Here is a 21,347-nt window from a genome sequence, read left to right as displayed (position 1 = left end):
TGTTGGATGAATTAACAGAACACTAAGCAGTTTCTCAGAAAGCTTCTTTCCAGATTTCATGTGAGGATATTTCCTTTTTCACCATAGCCCTCTATGGGCTTCCAAATATCACTTTGCCAGTTCCACAAGAACTGTCTTAGCGAAAGGTTTCTTGAAGGGAAAGCTGAAGCTCTGTGAGATGATTTCACAGAACACAAGGAAGTTTCTCAGAAAGCTTCTTTCTCTTTGTTATCGGAGGATATTTCCTTTGGCCCTATAGTCTTCCAAGGGATCCGAAATATCTGTTCTCAGATTCCACAGAAATAAGGCTAGCAAAGAGATCCACGAAATACAGATGTAACTCTGTGAGATGAATTAACAGAACACTAAGCAGTTTCTCAGAAAGCTTATTTCCAGATTCCATCTGAGGATATTTGCGTTTTCACAGTAGCCCTCTATGGGCTTCCAAATATCACTTTGCCAATTCCACAAGAACTCTCTTAGCTAAAGGCTTCTTGAGGGGAAAGCTGTAACTCGGTGAGATGATTTCAAAATACACAAAGAAGTTTCTCAGAAAGCTTCTTTCTCTTTGTTACCGGAGGATATTTCCTTTGGCCCTATAGTCTTCCAAGGGATCCGAAATATCTGTTCTCAGATTCCACAGAAATAAGGCTAGCAAAGAGATCCACGAAATACAGATGTAACTCTGTGAGATGAATTAACAGAACACTAAGCAGTTTCTCAGAAAGCTTTTTTCCAGATTTCATCTGAAAATATTTCCATTTTCACCGTAGCCCTCTATGGGCATCCAAATATCACTTTGCCAATTCCACAAGAACTATCTTAGCGAAAGGCTTCTTGAGGGGAAAGCTGTAACTCCGTGAGATGATTTCACAGAACACAAAGAAGTTTCTCAGAAAGCTTCTTCTCTTTGTTATCGGAGGATATTTACTTTGGCCCTATAGTCTTCCAAGGGATCCGAAATATCTTATCTCAGATTCCACAGAAATAAGGCTAGCAAAGAGATGCACGAAATACAGTTGAAAGTCTGTGAGATGAATTAATAGAACACTAAGCAGTTTCTCACAAACCTTCTTTCCAGATTTCATCTGAGGATATTTCCATTTTCACCGCAGCCCTCTATGGGCTTCCAAATATCACTTTGCCAATTGCACAAGAACTGTCTTAGCGAAAGGCATCTTGAGGGGGAAGCTGTAACTCTGTGAGATGATTTCACAGAACACAAAGAAGTTTCTCAGAAAGCTTCTTTCTCTTTGTTATCGGAGGATATTTCCTTTGGCCCTATAGTTTTCCAAGGGATCCGAAATATCTGTTCTCAGATTCCACAGAAATAAGGCTAGCAATGAGATCCATTAAATACAGATGTAACTCTGTGAGATGAATTAACAGAACACAAAGCAGTTTCTCAGAAAGCTTCTTTACAGATTTCATCTGAGGATATTTCCTTTTTCACCATAGCCCTCTATGGGCTTGCAAATGTCACTTTGCCAATTCCACAAGAACTGTCTTAGCGAAAGGCTTCTTGAGGGGAAAGCTGTAACTCTGTGAGATGATTTCACAGAACACAAGGAAGTTTCTCAGAAAGCTTCTTTCTCTTTGTTATCGGAGGATATTTCCTTTGGCCCTATAGTCTTCCAAGGGATCCGAAATATCTGTTCTCAGATACACAGAAATAAGGCTAGCAAAGAGATGCACGAAATGCAGATGTAACTCTGTGAGATGAATTAACAGAACACTAAGCAGTTTCTCAGAAAGCTTCTTTCCAGATTTCATCTGAGGATATTTCCTTTTTCACCATAGCCCTCTATGGGCTTACAAATATCACCTTGCCAATTCCACAAGAACTGTCTTAGCGAAAGGCTTCTTGAGGGGAAAGCTGTAACTCTGTGAGATGATTTCACAGAACACAAAGAAGTTTCTCAGAAAGCTTCTTTCTCTTTGTTATCGGAGGATATTTCCTTTGGCCCTATAGTCTTCCAAGGGATCCGAAATATCTGATCTCAGATACCACAGAAATAAGGCTAGCAAAGAGATGCACGAAATACAGATGTAACTCTGTGAGATGAATTAACAGAACACTAAGCAGTTTCTCAGAAAGCTTCTTTCCAGATTTCATCTGAGGATATTTCCTTTTTCACCTTAGCCCTCTATGGGCTTCCAAATATCACTTTGCCAATTCCACAAGAACTGTCTTAGCGAACGGCTTCTTGAGGGGAAAGCTGTAACTCTGTGAGATGATTTCACAGAACACAAAGAAGTTTCTCAGAAAGCTTCTTTCTCTTTGTCATCTGAGGATATTTCCTTTGGCCCTATAGTCTTCATAGGGATCCGAAATATTTGTTCTCAGATTCCACAGAAATAAGGCTAGCAAAGAGATCCACGAAATACAGATGTAACTCTGTGAGATGAATTAACAGAACACTAAGCAGTTTCTCAGAAAGCTTCTTTCCAGATTCCATCTGAGGATATTTGCGTTTTCACCGTAGCCCTCTATGGGCTTCCAAATATCACTTTGCCAATTCCACAAGAACTCTCTTAGCTATAGGCTTCTTGAGGGGATAGCTGTAACTCGGTGAGATGATTTCAAAATACACAAAGAAGTTTCTCAGAAAGCTTCTTTCTCTTTGTTACCGGAGGATATTTCCTTTGGCCCTATAGTCTTCAAAGGGATCCGAAATATCTGTTCTCAGATTCCACAGAAATAAGGCTAGCAAAGAGATCCACGAAATACAGATGTAACTCTGTGAGATGAATTAACAGAACACTAAGCAGTTTCTCAGAAAGCTTTTTTCCAGATTTCATCTGAAGATATTTCCATTTTCACCGTAGCCCTCTATGGGCATCCAAATATCACTTTGCCAATTCCACAAGAACTATCTTAGCGAAAGGCTTCTTGAGGGGAAAGCTGTAACTCCGTGAGATGATTTCACAGAACACAAAGAAGTTTCTCAGAAAGCTTCTTTCTCTTTGTTATCGGAGGATATTTCCTTTGGCCCTATAGTCTTCCAAGGGATCCGAAATATCTTATCTCAGATTCCACAGAAATAAGGCTAGCAAAGAGATGCACGAAATACAGTTGAAAGTCTGTGAGATGAATTAATAGAACACTAAGCAGTTTTTCAGAAACCTTCTTTCCAGATTTCATCTGAGGATATTTCCATTTTCTCCGCAGCCCTCTATGGGCTTCCAAATATCACTTTGCCAATTCCACAAGAACTGTTTTAGCGAAAGTCTTCTTGAGGGGAAAGCTGTAACTCTGTGAGATGATTTCAGAGAACAGAAAGAAGTTTCTCAGAAAGCTTCTTTCTCTTTGTTATCGGAGGATATTTCCTTTGGCCCTATAGTATTCCAAGGGATCCGAAATATCTGTTCTCAGATTCCACAGAAATAAGGCTAGCAATGAGATCCATTAAATACAGATGTAACTCTGTGAGATGAATTAACAGAACACTAAGCAGTTTCTCAGAAAGCTTCTTTCCAGATTTCATCTGAGGATATTTCCTTTTTCACCATAGCCCTCTATGGGCGTCCAAATATCACTTTGCCAGTTCCACAAGAACTGTCTTAGCGAAAGGCTTCTTGAGGGGAAAGCTGTAACTCTTTGAGATGATTTCACAGAACACAAGGAAGTTTCTCAGAAAGCTTCTTTCTCTTTGTTATCGGAGGATATTTCCTTTGGCCCTATAGTCTTCCAAGGGATCCGAAATATCTGTTCTCAGATTCCACAGAAATAAGGCTAGCAAAGAGATCCACGAAATACAGATGTAACTCTGTGAGATGAATTAACAGAACACTAAGCAGTTTCTCTGAAATCTTCTTTTCAGATTTCATCTGAGGATATTTCCTTTTTCACCATAGCCCTCTATGGGCTTGCAAATGTCACTTTGCCAATTCCACAAGAACTGTCTTAGCGAAAGGCTTCTTGAGGGGAAAGCTGTAACTCTGTGAGATGATTTCACAGAACACAAGGAAGTTTCTCAGAAAGCTTCTTTCTCTTTGTTATCGGAGGATATTTCCTTTGGCCCTATAGTCTTCCAAGGGATCCGAAATATCTGTTCTCAGATTCCACAGAAATAAGACTAGCAAATAGATGCACGAAATACAGTTGAAAGTCTGTGAGATGAATTAATAGAACACTAAGCAGTTTCTCACAAACCTTCTTTCCAGATTTCATCTGAGGATATTTCCATTTTCACCGCAGCCCTCTATGGGCTTCCAAATATCACTTTGCCAATTCCACAAGAACTGTCTTAGCGAAAGGCTTCTTGAGGGGAAAGCTGTAACTCTGTGAGATGATTTCAGAGAACACAAAGAAGTTTCTCAGAAAGCTTCTTTCTCTTTGTTATCGGAGGATATTTCCTTTGGCCCTATATTATTCCAAGGGATCCGAAATATCTGTTCTCAGATTCCACAGAAATAAGGCTAGCAATGAGATCCATTAAATACAGATGTAACTCTGTGAGATGAATTAACAGAACACTAAGCAGTTTCTCAGAAAGCTTCTTTTCAGATTTCATCTGAGGATATTTCCTTTCTCACCATAGCCCTCTATGGGCTTGCAAATGTCACTTTGCCAATTCCACAAGAACTGTCTTAGCGAAAGGCTTCTTGAGGGGAAAGCTGTAACTCTGTGAGATGATTTCACAGAACACAAGGAAGTTTCTCAGAAAGCTTCTTTTTCTTTGTTATCGGAGGATATTTCCTTTGGCCCTATAGTCTTCCAAGGGATCCGAAATATCTGTTCTCAGATTACACAGAAATAAGGCTAGCAAAGAGATGCACGAAATGCAGATGTAACTCTGTGAGATGAATTAACAGAACACTAAGCAGTTTCTCAGAAAGCTTCTTTCCAGATTTCATCTGAGGATATTTCCTTTTTCACCATAGCCCTCTATGGGCTTCCAAATATCACCTTGCCAATTCCACAAGAACTGTCTTAGCGAAAGGCTTCTTGAGGGGAAAGCTGTAACTCTGTGAGATGATTTCACAGAACACAAAGAAGTTTCTCAGAAAGCTTCTTTCTCTTTGTTATCGGAGGATATTTCCTTTGGCCCTATAGTCTTCCAAGGGATCCGAAATATCTGATCTCAGATACCACAGAAATAAGGCTAGCAAAGAGATGCACGAAATACAGATGTAACTCCGTGAGATGAATTAACAGAACACTAAGCAGTTTCTCAGAAAGCTTCTTTCCAGATTTCATGTGAGGATATTTCCTTTTTCACCATAGCCCTCTATGGGCTTCCAAATATCACTTTGCCAGTTCCACAAGAACGGTCTTAGCGAAAGGCTTCTTGAAGGGAAAGCTGAAACTCTGTGAGGTGATTTCACAGAACACAAGGAAGTTTCTCAGAAAGCTTCTTTCTCTTTTTTATCGGAGGATATTTCCTTTGGCCCTATAGTCTTCCATGGGATCCGAAATATCTGTTCTCAGATTCCACAGAAATAAGGCTAGGAAAGAGATCCACGAAATACAGATGTAACTCTGTGAAATGAATCAACAGAACACTAAGCATTTTCTCAGAAAGCTTCTTTCCAGATTTCATCTGAGGATATTTCCTTTTTCACCATAGCCCTCTATGGGCTTCCAAATATCACTTTGCCAATTCCACAAGAACTGTCTTAGCGAACGGCTTCTTGAGGGGAAAGCTGTAACTCTGTGAGATGATTTCACAGAACACAAAGAAGTTTCTCAGAAAGCTTCTTTCTCTTTGTCATCGGAGGATATTTCCTTTGGCCCTATAGTCTTCATAGGGATCAGAAATATTTGTTCTCAGATTCCACAGAAATAAGGCTAGCAAAGAGATCCACGAAATACCGATGTAACTCTGTGAGATGAATTAACAGAACACTAAGCAGTTTCTCAGAAAGCTTCTTTCCAGATTCCATCTGAGGATATTTGCGTTTTCACCGTAGCCCTCTATGGGCTTCCAAATATCACTTTGCCAATTCCACAAGAACTCTCTTAGCTATAGGCTTCTTGAGGGGATAGCTGTAACTCGGTGAGATGATTTCAAAATACGCAAAGAAGTTTCTCAGAAAGCTTCTTTCTCTTTGTTACCGGAGGATATTTCCTTTGGCCCTATAGTCTTCAAAGGGATCCGAAATATCTGTTCTCAGATTCCACAGAAATAAGGCTAGCAAAGAGATCCACGAAATACAGATGTAACTCTGTGAGATGAATTAACAGAACACTAAGCAGTTTCTCAGAAAGCTTTTTTCCAAATTTCATCTGAAGATATTTCCATTTTCACCGTAGCCCTCTATGGGCATCCAAATATCACTTTGCCAATTCCACAAGAACTATCTTAGCGAAAGGCTTCTTGAGGGGAAAGCTGTAACTCCGTGAGATGATTTCACAGAACACAAAGAAGTTTCTCAGAAAGCTTCTTTCTCTTTGTTATCGGAGGATATTTCCTTTGGCCCTATAGTCTTCCAAGGGATCCGAAATATCTTATCTCAGATTCCACAGAAATAAGGCTAGCAAAGAGATGCACGAAATACAGTTGAAAGTCTGTGAGATGAATTAATAGAACACTAAGCAGTTTTTCAGAAACCTTCTTTCCAGATTTCATCTGAGGATATTTCCATTTTCACCGCAGCCCTCTATGGGCTTCCAAATATCACTTTGCCAATTCCACAAGAACTGTTTTAGCGAAAGTCTTCTTGAGGGGAAAGCTGTAACTCTGTGAGATGATTTCAGAGAACAGAAAGAAGTTTCTCAGAAAGCTTCTTTCTCTTTGTTATCGGAGGATATTTCCTTTGGCCCTATAGTATTCAAAGGGATCCGAAATATCTGTTCTCAGATTCCACAGAAATAAGGCTAGCAATGAGATCCATTAAATACAGATGTAACTCTGTGAGATGAATTAACAGAACACTAAGCAGTTTCTCAGAAAGCTTCTTTCCAGATTTCATCTGAGGATATTTCCTTTTTCACCATAGCCCTCTATGGGCGTCCAAATATCACTTTGCCAGTTCCACAAGAACTGTCTTAGCGAAAGGCTTCTTGAGGGGAAAGCTGTAACTCTTTGAGATGATTTCACAGAACACAAGGAAGTTTCTCAGAAAGCTTCTTTCTCTTTGTTATCGGAGGATATTTCCTTTGGCCCTATAGTCTTCCAAGGGATCCGAAATATCTGTTCTCAGATTCCACAGAAATAAGGCTAGCAAAGAGATCCACGAAATACAGATGTAACTCTGTGAGATGAATCAACAGAACACTAAGCATTTTCTCAGAAAGCTTCTTTCCAGATTTCATCTGAGGATATTTCCTTTATCACGATAGCCCTCTATGGGCTTCCAAATATCACTTTGCCAATTCCACAAGAACTGTCTTAGCGAAAGGCTTCTTGAGGGGAAAGCTGTAACTCTGTGAGATGATTTCACAGAACACAAAGAAGTTTCTCAGAAAGCTTCTTTATCTTTCTTATCGGAGGATATTTCCTTTGGCCCAATAGTCTTCAAAGGGATCCGAAATATTTGTTCTCAGATTCCACAGAAATAAGGCTAGCAAAGAGATCCACGAAATACAGATGTAACTCTGTGAGATGAATTAACAGAACACTAAGCAGTTTCTCAGAAAGCTTCTTTCCAGATTCCATCTGAGGATATTTCCATTTTCACCGTAGCCCTCTATGGGCTTCCAAATATCACTTTCCCAATTCCACAAAGACTCTCTTAGCTAAAGGCTTCTTGAGGGGATAGCTGTAATTCGGTGAGATGATTTCAAATTACACAAAGAAGTTTCTCAGAAAGCTTCTTTCTCTTTGTTATCGGAGCATATTTCCTTTGGCCCTATAGTCTTCAAAGGGATCAGAAATATCTGTTCTCAGATTCCACAGAAATAAGGCTAGCAAAGAGATCCACGAAATACAGATGTAACTCTGTGAGATGAATTAACAGAACACTAAGCAGTTTCTCAGAAAGCTTATTTCCAGATTCCATCTGAGGATATTTGCGTTTTCACCGTAGCCCTCTATGGGCTTGCAAATATCACTTTGCCAATTCCACAAGAACTCTCTTAGCTAAAGGCTTCTTGATGGGAAAGCTGTAACTCGGTGAGATGATTTCAAAATACACAAAGAAGTTTCTCAGAAAGCTTCTTTCTCTTTGTTACCGGAGGATATTTCCTTTGGCCCTATAGTCTTCCAAGGGATCCGAAATATCTGTTCTCAGATTCCACAGAAATAAGGCTAGCAAAGAGATCCACGAAATACAGATGTAACTCTGTGAGATGAATTAACAGAACACTAAGCAGTTTCTCAGAAAGCTTTTTTCCAGATTTCATCTGAAAATATTTCCATTTTCACCGTAGCCCTCTATGGGCATCCAAATATCACTTTGCCAATTCCACAAGAACTATCTTAGCGAAAGGCTTCTTGAGGGGAAAGCTGTAACTCCGTGAGATGATTTCACAGAACACAAAGAAGTTTCTCAGAAAGCTTCTTCTCTTTGTTATCGGAGGATATTTACTTTGGCCCTATAGTCTTCCAAGGGATCCGAAATATCTTATCTCAGATTCCACAGAAATAAGGCTAGCAAAGAGATGCACGAAATACAGTTGAAAGTCTGTGAGATGAATTAATAGAACACTAAGCAGTTTCTCACAAACCTTCTTTCCAGATTTCATCTGAGGATATTTCCATTTTCACCGCAGCCCTCTATGGGCTTCCAAATATCACTTTGCCAATTCCACAAGAACTGTCTTAGCGAAAGGCTTCTTGAGGGGAAAGCTTTAACTCTGTGAGATGATTTCACAGAACACAAAGAAGTTTCTCAGAAAGCTTCTTTCTCTTTGTTATCGGAGGATATTTCCTTTGGCCCTAGAGTCTTCCAAGGGATCCGAAATATCTGTTCTCAGATTCCACAGAAATAAGGCTAGCAAAGAGATCCACGAAATACAGATGTAACTCTGTGAGATGAATTAACAGAACACTAAGCAGTTTCTCTGAAATCTTCTTTTCAGATTTCATCTGAGGATATTTCCTTTTTCACCATAGCCCTCTATGGGCTTGCAAATGTCACTTTGCCAATTCCACAAGAACTGTCTTAGCGAAAGGCTTCTTGAGGGGAAAGCTGTAACTCTGTGAGATGATTTCACAGAACACAAGGAAGTTTCTCAGAAAGCTTCTTTCTCTTTGTTATCGGAGGATATTTCCTTTGGCCCTATAGTCTTCCAAGGGATCCGAAATATCTGTTCTCAGATTCCACAGAAATAAGGCTAGCAAATAGATGCACGAAATACAGTTGAAAGTCTGTGAGATGAATTAATAGAACACTAAGCAGTTTCTCACAAACCTTCTTTACAGCTTTCATCTGAGGATATTTCCATTTTCACCGCAGCCCTCTATGGGCTTCCAAATATCACTTTGCCAATTCCACAAGAACTGTCTTAGCGAAAGGCTTCTTGAGGGGAAAGCTGTAACTCTGTGAGATGATTTCAGAGAACACAAAGAAGTTTCTCAGAAAGCTTCTTTCTCTTTGTTATCGGAGGATATTTCCTTTGGCCCTATATTATTCCAAGGGATCCGAAATATCTGTTCTCAGATTCCACAGAAATAAGGCTAGCAATGAGATCCATTAAATACAGATGTAACTCTGTGAGATGAATTAACAGAACACTAAGCAGTTTCTCAGAAAGCTTCTTTTCAGATGTCATCTGAGGATATTTCCTTTTTCACCATAGCCCTCTATGGGCTTGCAAATGTCACTTTGCCAATTCCACAAGAACTGTCTTAGCGAAAGGCTTCTTGAGGGGAAAGCTGTAACTCTGTGAGATGATTTCAGAGAACACAAAGAAGTTTCTCAGAAAGCTTCTTTCTCTTTGTTATCGGAGGATATTTCCTTTGGCCCTATAGTTTTCCAAGGGATCCGAAATATCTGTTCTCAGATTCCACAGAAATAAGGCTAGCAATGAGATCCATTAAATACAGATGTAACTCTGTGAGATGAATTAACAGAACACTAAGCAGTTTCTCAGAAAGCTTCTTTTCAGATTTCATCTGAGGATATTTCCTTTTTCACCGTAGCCTTCTATGGGCTTGCAAATGTCACTTTGCCAATTCCACAAGAACTGTCTTAGCGAAAGGCTTCTTGAGGGGAAAGCTGTAACTCTGTGAGATGATTTCACAGAACACAAGGAAGTTTCTCAGAAAGCTTCTTTCTCTTTGTTATCGGAGGATATTTCCTTTGGCCCTATAGTCTTCCAAGGGATCCGAAATATCTGTTCTCAGATTACACAGAAATAAGGCTAGCAAAGAGATGCACGAAATGCAGATGTAACTCTGTGAGATGAATTAACAGAACACTAAGCAGTTTCTCAGAAAGCTTCTTTCCAGATTTCATGTGAGGATATTTCCTTTTTCACCATAGCCCTCTATGGGCTTCCAAATATCACTTTGCCAATTCCACAAGAACTGTCTTAGCGAAAGGCTTCTTGAGGGGAAAGCTTTAACTCTGTGAGATGATTTCACAGAACACAAAGAAGTTTCTCAGAAAGCTTCTTTCTCTTTGTTATCGGAGGATATTTCCTTTGGCCCTAGAGTCTTCCAAGGGATCCGAAATATCTGTTCTCAGATTCCACAGAAATAAGGCTAGCAAAGAGATCCACGAAATACAGATGTAACTCTGTGAGATGAATTAACAGAACACTAAGCAGTTTCTCTGAAATCTTCTTTTCAGATTTCATCTGAGGATATTTCCTTTTTCACCATAGCCCTCTATGGGCTTGCAAATGTCACTTTGCCAATTCCACAAGAACTGTCTTAGCGAAAGGCTTCTTGAGGGGAAAGCTGTAACTCTGTGAGATGATTTCACAGAACACAAGGAAGTTTCTCAGAAAGCTTCTTTCTCTTTGTTATCGGAGGATATTTCCTTTGGCCCTATAGTCTTCCAAGGGATCCGAAATATCTGTTCTCAGATTCCACAGAAATAAGGCTAGCAAATAGATGCACGAAATACAGTTGAAAGTCTGTGAGATGAATTAATAGAACACTAAGCAGTTTCTCACAAACCTTCTTTACAGCTTTCATCTGAGGATATTTCCATTTTCACCGCAGCCCTCTATGGGCTTCCAAATATCACTTTGCCAATTCCACAAGAACTGTCTTAGCGAAAGGCTTCTTGAGGGGAAAGCTGTAACTCTGTGAGATGATTTCAGAGAACACAAAGAAGTTTCTCAGAAAGCTTCTTTCTCTTTGTTATCGGAGGATATTTCCTTTGGCCCTATATTATTCCAAGGGATCCGAAATATCTGTTCTCAGATTCCACAGAAATAAGGCTAGCAATGAGATCCATTAAATACAGATGTAACTCTGTGAGATGAATTAACAGAACACTAAGCAGTTTCTCAGAAAGCTTCTTTTCAGATGTCATCTGAGGATATTTCCTTTTTCACCATAGCCCTCTATGGGCTTGCAAATGTCACTTTGCCAATTCCACAAGAACTGTCTTAGCGAAAGGCTTCTTGAGGGGAAAGCTGTAACTCTGTGAGATGATTTCAGAGAACACAAAGAAGTTTCTCAGAAAGCTTCTTTCTCTTTGTTATCGGAGGATATTTCCTTTGGCCCTATAGTTTTCCAAGGGATCCGAAATATCTGTTCTCAGATTCCACAGAAATAAGGCTAGCAATGAGATCCATTAAATACAGATGTAACTCTGTGAGATGAATTAACAGAACACTAAGCAGTTTCTCAGAAAGCTTCTTTTCAGATTTCATCTGAGGATATTTCCTTTTTCACCGTAGCCCTCTATGGGCTTGCAAATGTCACTTTGCCAATTCCACAAGAACTGTCTTAGCGAAAGGCTTCTTGAGGGGAAAGCTGTAACTCTGTGAGATGATTTCACAGAACACAAGGAAGTTTCTCAGAAAGCTTCTTTCTCTTTGTTATCGGAGGATATTTCCTTTGGCCCTATAGTCTTCCAAGGGATCCGAAATATCTGTTCTCAGATTACACAGAAATAAGGCTAGCAAAGAGATGCACGAAATGCAGATGTAACTCTGTGAGATGAATTAACAGAACACTAAGCAGTTTCTCAGAAAGCTTCTTTCCAGATTTCATGTGAGGATATTTCCTTTTTCACCATAGCCCTCTATGGGCTTCCAAATATCACTTTGCCAGTTCCACAAGAACGGTCTTAGCGAAAGGCTTCTTGAAGGGAAAGCTGAAACTCTGTGAGGTGATTTCACAGAACACAAGGAAGTTTCTCAGAAAGCTTATTTCTATTTTTTATCGGAGGATATTTCCTTTGGCCCTATAGTCTTCCAAGGGATCCGAAATATCTGTTATCAGATTCCACAGAAATAAGGCTAGGAAAGAGATCCACGAAATACAGATGTAACTCTGTGAGATGAATCAACAGAACACTAAGCATTTTCTCAGAAAGCTTCTTTCCAGATTTCATCTGAGGATATTTCCTTTTTCACCATAGCCCTCTATGGGCTTCCAAATATCACTTTGCCAATTCCACAAGAACTGTCTTAGCGAACGGCTTCTTGAGGGGAAAGCTGTAACTCTGTGAGATGATTTCACAGAACACAAAGAAGTTTCTCAGAAAGCTTCTTTCTCTTTGTCATCGGAGGATATTTCCTTTGGCCCTATAGTCTTCATAGGGATCCGAAATATTTGTTCTCAGATTCCACAGAAATAAGGCTAGCAAAGAGATCCACGAAATACAGATGTAACTCTGTGAGATGAATTAACAGAACACTAAGCAGTTTCTCAGAAAGCTTCTTTCCAGATTCCATCTGAGGATATTTGCGTTTTCACCGTAGCCCTCTATGGGCTTCCAAATATCACTTTGCCAATTCCACAAGAACTCTCTTAGCTATAGGCTTCTTGAGGGGATAGCTGTAACTCGGTGAGATGATTTCAAAATACACAAAGAAGTTTCTCAGAAAGCTTCTTTCTCTTTGTTACCGGAGGATATTTCCTTTGGCCCTATAGTCTTCAAAGGGATCCGAAATATCTGTTCTCAGATTCCACAGAAATAAGGCTAGCAAAGAGATCCACGAAATACAGATGTAACTCTGTGAGATGAATTAACAGAACACTAAGCAGTTTCTCAGAAAGCTTTTTTCCAGATTTCATCTGAAGATATTTCCATTTTCACCGTAGCCCTCTATGGGCATCCAAATATCACTTTGCCGATTCCACAAGAACTATCTTAGCGAAAGGCTTCTTGAGGGGAAAGCTGTAACTCCGTGAGATGATTTCACAGAACACAAAGAAGTTTCTCAGAAAGCTCTTTCTCTTTGTTATCGGAGGATATTTACTTTGGCCCTAGAGTCTTCCAAGGGATCCGAAATATCTTATCTCAGATTCCACAGAAATAAGGCTAGCAAAGAGATGCACGAAATACAGTTGAAAGTCTGTGAGATGAATTAATAGAACACTAAGCAGTTTTTCAGAAACCTTCTTTCCTGATTTCATCTGAGGATATTTCCATTTTCACCGCAGCCCTCTATGGGCTTCCAAATATCACTTTGCCAATTCCACAAGAACTGTCTTAGCGAAAGGCTTCTTGAGGGGAAAGCTGTAACTCTGTGAGATGATTTCAGAAAACAGAAAGAAGTTTCTCAGAAAGCTTCTTTCTCTTTGTTATCGGAGGATATTTCCTTTGGCCCTATAGTATTCCAAGGGATCCGAAATATCTGTTCTCAGATTCCACAGAAATAAGTCTAGCAATGAGATCCATTAAATACAGATGTAACTCTGTGAGATGAATTAACAGAACACTAAGCAGTTTCTCAGAAAGCTTCTTTCCAGATTTCATCTGAGGATATTTCCTTTTTCACCATAGCCCACTATGGGCGTCCAAATATCACTTTGCCAGTTCCACAAGAACTGTCTTAGCGAAAGGCTTCTTGAGGGGAAAGCTGTAACTCTTTGAGATGATTTCACAGAACACAAGGAAGTTTCTCAGAAAGCTTCTTTCTCTTTGTTATCGGAGGATATTTCCTTTGGCCCTATAGTCTTCCAAGGGATCCGAAATATCTGTTCTCAGATTCCACAGAAATAAGGCTAGGAAAGAGATCCACGAAATACAGATGTAACTCTGTGAGATGAATCAACAGAACACTAAGCATTTTCTCAGAAAGCTTCTTTCCAGATTTCATCTGAGGATATTTCCTTTTTCACCATAGCCCTCTATGGGCTTCCAAATATCACTTTGCCAATTCCACAAGAACTGTCTTAGCGAAAGGCTTCTTGAGGGGAAAGCTGTAACTCTGTGAGATGATTTCACAGAACACAAAGAAGTTTCTCAGAAAGCTTCTTTATCTTTCTTATCGGAGGATATTTCCTTTGGCCCTATAGTCTTCAAAGGGATCCGAAATATTTGTTCTCAGATTCCACAGAAATAAGGCTAGCAAAGAGATCCACGAAATACAGATGTAACTCTGTGAGATGAATTAACAGAACACTAAGCAGTTTCTCAGAAAGCTTCTTTCCAGATTCCATCTGAGGATATTTCCATTTTCACCGTAGCCCCCTATGGGCTTCCAAATATCACTTTGCCAATTCCACAAAGACTCTCTTAGCTAAAGGCTTCTTGAGGGGATAGCTGTAATTCGGTGAGATGATTTCAAATTACACAAAGAAGTTTCTCAGAAAGCTTCTTTCTCTTTGTTATCGGAGCATATTTCCTTTGGCCCTATAGTCTTCAAAGGGATCAGAAATATCTGTTCTCAGATTCCACAGAAATAAGGCTAGCAAAGAGATCCACGAAATACAGATGTAACTCTGTGAGATGAATTAACAGAACACTAAGCAGTTTCTCAGAAAGCTTCTTTCAAGGTTTCATCTGAGGATATTTCCTTTTTCAACATAGCCCACTATGGGCTTCCAAATATCACTTTGCCAATTCCACAAGAACTGTCTTAGCGAAAGCCTTCTTGAGGGGAAAGCTTTAACTCTGTGAGATGATTTCACAGAACACAAAGAAGTTTCTCAGAAAGCTTCTTTCTCTTTGTTATCGGAGGATATTTCCTTTGGCCCTAGAGTCTTCCAAGGGATCCGAAATATCTGTTCTCAGATTCCACAGAAATAAGGCTAGCAAAGAGATCCACGAAATATAGATGTAACTCTGTGAGATGAATTAACAGAACACTAAGCAGTTTCTCTGAAAGCTTCTTTTCAGATTTCATCTGAGGATATTTCCTTTTTCACCATAGCCCTCTAAGGGCTTGCAAATGTCACTTTGCCAATTCCACAAGAACTGTCTTAGCGAAAGGCTTCTTGAGGGGAAAGCTGTAACTCTGTGAGATGATTTCACAGAACACAAGGAAGTTTCTCAGAAAGCTTCTTTCTCTTTGTTATCGGAGGATATTTCCTTTGGCCCTATAGTCTTCCAAGGGATCCGAAGTATCTGTTCTCAGATTCCACAGAAATAAGGCTAGCAAAGAGATGCACGAAATACAGATGTAACTCTGTGAGATGAATTAACAGAACACTAAGCAGTTTCTCAGAAAGCTTCTTTCCAGATTTCATCTGAGGATATTTCCTTTTTCACCATAGCCCTCTATGGGCTTCCAAATATCACCTTGCCAGTTCCACAAGAACTGTCTTAGCGAAAGGCTTCTTGAGGGGAAAGCTGTAACTCTGTGAGATGATTTCACAGAACACAAAGAAGTTTCTCAGAAAGCTTCTTTCTCTTTGTTATTGGAGGATATTTCCTTTTGCCCTATAGTCTTCATAGGGATCCGAAATATTTGTTCTCAGATTCCACAGAAATAAGGCTAGCAAAGAGATCCACGAAATACAGATGTAACTCTGTGAGATGAATTAACAGAACACTAAGCAGTTTCTCAGAAAGCTTCTTTCCAGATTCCATCTGAGGATATTTGCGTTTTCACCGTAGCCCTCTATGGGCTTCCAAATATCACTTTGCCAATTCCACAAGAACTCTCTTAGCTAAAGGCTTCTTGAGGGGATAGCTGTAACTCGGTGAGATGATTTCAAAATACACAAAGAAGTTTCTCAGAAAGCTTCTTTTCTTTGTTACCGGAGGATATTTCCTTTGACCCTATAGTCTTCAAAGGGATCCGAAATATCTGTTCTCAGATTCCACAGAAATAAGGCTAGCAAAGAGATCCACGAAATACAGATGTAACTCTGTGAGATGAATTAACAGAACACTAAGCAGTTTCTCAGAAAGCTTTTTTCCAGATTTCATCTGAAGATATTTCCATTTTCACCGTAGCCCTCTATGGGCATCCAAATATCACTTTGCCAATTCCACAAGAACTATCTTAGCGAAAGGCTTCTTGAGGGGAAAGCTGTAACTCCGTGAGATGATTTCACAGAACACAAAGAAGTTTCTCAGAAAGCTTCTTTCTCTTTGTTATCGGAGGATATTTACTTTGGCCCTAGAGTCTTCCAAGGGATCCGAAATATCTGTTCTCAGATTCCACAGAAATAAGGCTAGCAAAGAGATGCACGAAATACAGTTGAAAGTCTGTGAGATGAATTAATAGAACACTAAGCAGTTTCTCACAAACCTTCTTTCCAGATTTCATCTGAGGATATTTCCATTTTCACCGCAGCCCTCTATGGGCTTCCAAATATCACTTTGCCAATTCCACAAGAACTGTCTTAGCGAAAGGCTTCTTGAGGGGAAAGCTGTAACTCTGTGAGATGATTTCAGAGAACACAAAGAAGTTTCTCAGAAAGCTTCTTTCTCTTTGTTATCGGAGGATATTTCCTTTGGCCCTATAGTCTTCCAAGGGATCCGAAATATCTGTTCTCAGATTACACAGAAATAAGGCTAGCAAAGAGATGCACGAAATACAGATGTAACTCTGTGAGATGAATTAACAGAACACTAAGCAGTTTCTCAGAAAGCTTCTTTCCAGATTTCATGTGAGGATATTTCCTTTTTCACCATAGCCCTCTATGGGCTTCCAAATATCACCTTGCCAATTCCACAAGAACTGTCTTAGCGAAAGGCTTCTTGAGGGGAAAGCTGTAACTCTGTGAGATGATTTCACAGAACACAAGGAAGTTTCTCAGAAAGCTTCTTTCTCTTTGTTATCGGAGGATATTTCCTTTGGCCCTATAGTCTTCCCAGGGATCCGAAATATCTGTTCTCAGATTCCACAGAAATAAGGCTAGGAAAGAGATCCACGAAATACAGATGTAACTCTGTGAGATGAATCCACAGAACACTAAGCATTTTCTCAGAAAGCTTCTTTCCAGATTTCATCTGAGGATATTTCCTTTTTCACCATAGTCCTCTATGGGCTTCCAAATATCACTTTGCCAATTCCACAAGAACTGTCTTAGCGAAAGGCTTCTTGAGGGGAAAGCTGTAACTCTGTGAGATGATTTCACAGAACACAAAGAAGTTTCTCAGAAAGCCTCTTTCTCTTTGTTATCGGAGGATATTTCCTTTGGCCCTATAGTCTTCCAAGGGATCCGAAATATCTGTTCTCAGATTCCACAGAAATAAGGCTAGCAAAGAGATCCACGAAATACAGATGTAACTCTGTGAGATAAATTAACAGAACACTAAGCAGTTTCTCAGAAAGCTTCTTTCCAGATCTCATCTGAGGATATTTCCTTTTTCACCATAGCCCTCTAAGGGCTTCCAAATATCACTTTGCCAATTACACAAGAACTGTCTTAGCGTAAGGCTTCTTGAGGGTAAAGCTGTAACTCTGTGAGATGATTTCACAGAACACAAAGAAGTTTCTCAGAAATCTTCTTTCTCTTTGTTATCGGAAGATATTTCCTTTGGCCCTATAGTCTTCCAAGGGATCCGAAATATCTGTTCTCAGATTCCACAGAAATAAGGCTAGCAAAGAGATCCACGAAATACAGATGTAACTCTGTGAGATGATTAACAAAACACTAAGCGGTTTCTCAGAAAGCTTCTATCCAAATTTCACCTGAGGATATTTCCTTTTTCACCATAGACCTCTATGGGCTTCCAAATATCACTTTGCCAATTCCACAAGAACTGTCTTAGCGAAAGGCTTCTTGAGGGGAAAGCTGTAACTCTGTGAGATGATTTCACAGAACACAAAGAAGTTTCTCAGAAAGCTTCTTTCTCTTTTTTATCGGAGGATATTTCCTTTGGCCCTATAGTCTTCCAAGGGTTCCGAAATATCTCTTCTCAGATTCCACAGAAATAAGGCTAGCAAAGAGATCCACGAAATACAGATGTAACTCTGTGAGATGATTAACAAAACACTAAGCGGTTTCTCAGAAAGCTTCTATCCAAATTTCACCTGAGGATATTTCCTTTTTCACCATAGACCTCTATGGGCTTCCAAATATCACTTTGCCAATTCCACAAGAACTGTATTAGCGAAAGGCTTCTTGAGGGGAAAGCTGTAACTCTGTGAGATGATTTCACAGAACACAAAGAAGTTTCTCAGAAAGCTTCTTTCCCTTTGTTATCGGAGGATACTTCCTTTGGCCCTATATTTTTCCAAGTGATTCGAAATATCTGTTCTCAGATTCCACAGAAATAAGGCTAGCAAAGAGATCCACGAAATACAGATGTAACTCTGTGAGATGAATTAACAGAACACTAAGCAGTTTCTCAGAAAGCTTCTTTCCAGATTTCATCTGAGGATATTTCCATTTTCACCATAGCCCTCTATGGGCTTCCAAATATCACATTGCCAATTCCACAAGAACTGTCTTAGCGAAAGGCTTCTTGAGGGGAAAGCTGTAACTCTGTGAGATGATTTCAGAGAACACAAAGAAGTTTTTCAGAAAGCTTCTTTCTCTTTGTTATCGGAGGATATTTCCTTTGGCCCTATAGTCTTCCAAGGGATCCGAAATATCTGTTCTCAGATTCCACAGAAATAAGGCTAGCAAAGAGATCCACGAAATACAGATGTAACTCTGTGAGATGAATTAACAGAACACTAAGCAGTTTCTCAGAAAGCTTCTTTCCAGATTTCATCTGAGGATATTTCCATTTTCACCATACCCCTCTATGGGCTTCCAAATATCACTTTGCCAATTCCACAAGAACTGTCTTAGCGAAAGGCTTCTTGAGGGGAAAGCTGTAACTCTGTGAGATGATTTCACAGAACACAAAGAAGTTTCTCATAAAGCTTCTCTCTCTTTGTTATCGGAGGGTATTTCCTTTGGCCCTATAATCTTCAAAGGGATCCGAAATATTTGTTCTCAGATTCCACAGAAATAAGGCTAGCAAAGAGATCCACGAAATACAGATGTAACTCTGTGAGATGAATTACCAGAACACTAATCAGTTTCTCAGAAAGCTTCTTTCCAGATTCCATCTGAGGATATTTCCTTTTTCACCATAGCCCTCTATGGGCTTCCAAATATCACTTTGCAAATTCCACAAGAACTGTCCTAGCAAAAGGCTTCTTGAGGGGAAAGCTGTAACTCTGTGAGATGATTTCACAGAACACAAAGAAGTTTCTCAGAAAGCTTCTTTCTCTTTGTTATCGGAGGATATTTCCTTTGGCCCTATAGTCTTCCAAGGGTTCCGAAATATCTCTTCTCAGATTCCACAGAAATAAGGCAAGCAAAGAGATCCACGAAATACAGATGTAACTCTGTGAGATGAATTACCAGAACACTAAGCAGTTTCTCAGAAAGCTTCTTTCCAGATTCCATCTGAGGATATTTCCTTTTTCACCATAGCCCTCTATGGGCTTCCAAATATCACTTTGCAAATTCCACAAGAACTGTCTTATCGAAAGGCTTCTTGAGGGGAAAGCTGTAACTCTGTGAGATGATTTCACAGAACACAAAGAAGTTTCCCAGAAAGCTTCTTTCTCTTTGTTATCAGAGGATATTTCCTTTGGCCCTATAGTCTTCAAAGGGATCCGAAATATTTGATCTCAGATTCCACAGAAATAAGGCTAGCAAAGAGATCCACGAAATACAGATGTAACTCTGTGAGATGAATTAACAGAACACTAAGCAGTTTCACTGAAAGCTTCTTTCCAGATTTCATCTGAAGATATTTCCATTTTCACCGTTGTCCTCTATGGGCTTCCAAATATCACATTGCCAATTCCACAAGAACTGTCTTAGCGAAAGGCTTCTTGAGGGGAAAGCTGTGACTCTGTGAGGTGATTTCACAGAACACAAAGAAGTTTCTCAGAAAGCTTCTTTCTCTTTTTTATCAGAGGATATTTCCTTTGGCCCTATAGTCTTCCAAGGGATCCGTAATATCTGTTCTCAGATTCCACAGGAATAAGGCTATCAAAGAGATCCACGAAATACAGATGTAACTCTGTGAGATGAATTAACAGAACACTAAGCAGTTTCTCAGAAAGCTTCTTTCCAGATTTCATCTGAAGATATTTCCATTTTCACCGTTGCCCTCTGTGGGCTTCCAAATATCCCTTTGCCAATTCCACAAGAACTGTCTTAGCGAAAGGCTTCTTGAGGGGAAAGCTGTAACTCTGTGAGATGATTTCACAGAACACAAAGAAGTTTCTCAGAAAGCTTCTTTCTCTTTGTTATCGGAGGATATTTCCTTTGGCCCTATAGTGTTCCAAGGGATCCGAAATATCTGTTTTTAGATTCCACAGAAATAAGGCTAGCAAAGAGATCCACGAAATACAGATGTAACTCTGTGAGATGAATTAACAGAACACTAAGCAGTTTCTCAGAAAGCTTCTTTCCAGATTTCCTCTGAGGATATTTCCTTTTTCACCATAGCCCTCCATGGGCTTCCAAATGTCACTTTGCCAATTCCACAAGAACTGTCCTAGCGAAAGGCTTCTTGAGGGGAAAGCTGTAACTCTGTGAGATGATTTCACAGAACACAAAGAAGTTTCTCAGAAAGCCTCTTTCTCTTTGTTATCGGAGGATATTTCCTTTGGCCCTATAGTCTTCCAAGGGATCCGAAATATCTGTTCTCAGATTCCACAGAAATAAGGCTAGCAAAGAGATCCACGAAATACAGATGTAACTCTGTGAGATAAATTAACAGAACACTAAGCAGTTTCTCAGAAATCTTCTTTCCAGATCTCATCTGAGGATATTTCCTTTTTCACCATAGCCCTCTAAGGGCTTCCAAATATCACTTTGCCAATTACACAAGAACTGTCTTAGCGTAAGGCTTCTTGAGGGTAAAGCTGTAACTCTGTGAGATGATTTCACAGAACACAAAGAAGTTTCTCAGAAATCTTCTTTCTCTTTGTTATCGGAAGATATTTCCTTTGGCCCTATAGTCTTCCAAGGGATCCGAAATATCTGTTCTCAGATTCCACAGAAATAAGGCTAGCAAAGAGATCCACGAAATACAGATGTAACTCTGTGAGATGATTAACAAAACACTAAGCGGTTTCTCAGAAAGCTTCTATCCATATTTCACCTGAGGATATTTCCTTTTTCACCATAGAC

The sequence above is a fragment of the Macaca fascicularis genome, chromosome 13 (assembly GCF_037993035.2).
Source record: "Macaca fascicularis isolate 582-1 chromosome 13, T2T-MFA8v1.1".
Lineage (NCBI taxonomy): Eukaryota > Metazoa > Chordata > Mammalia > Primates > Cercopithecidae > Macaca > Macaca fascicularis.
Note: the sequence above shows the minus strand (reverse complement) of the source record.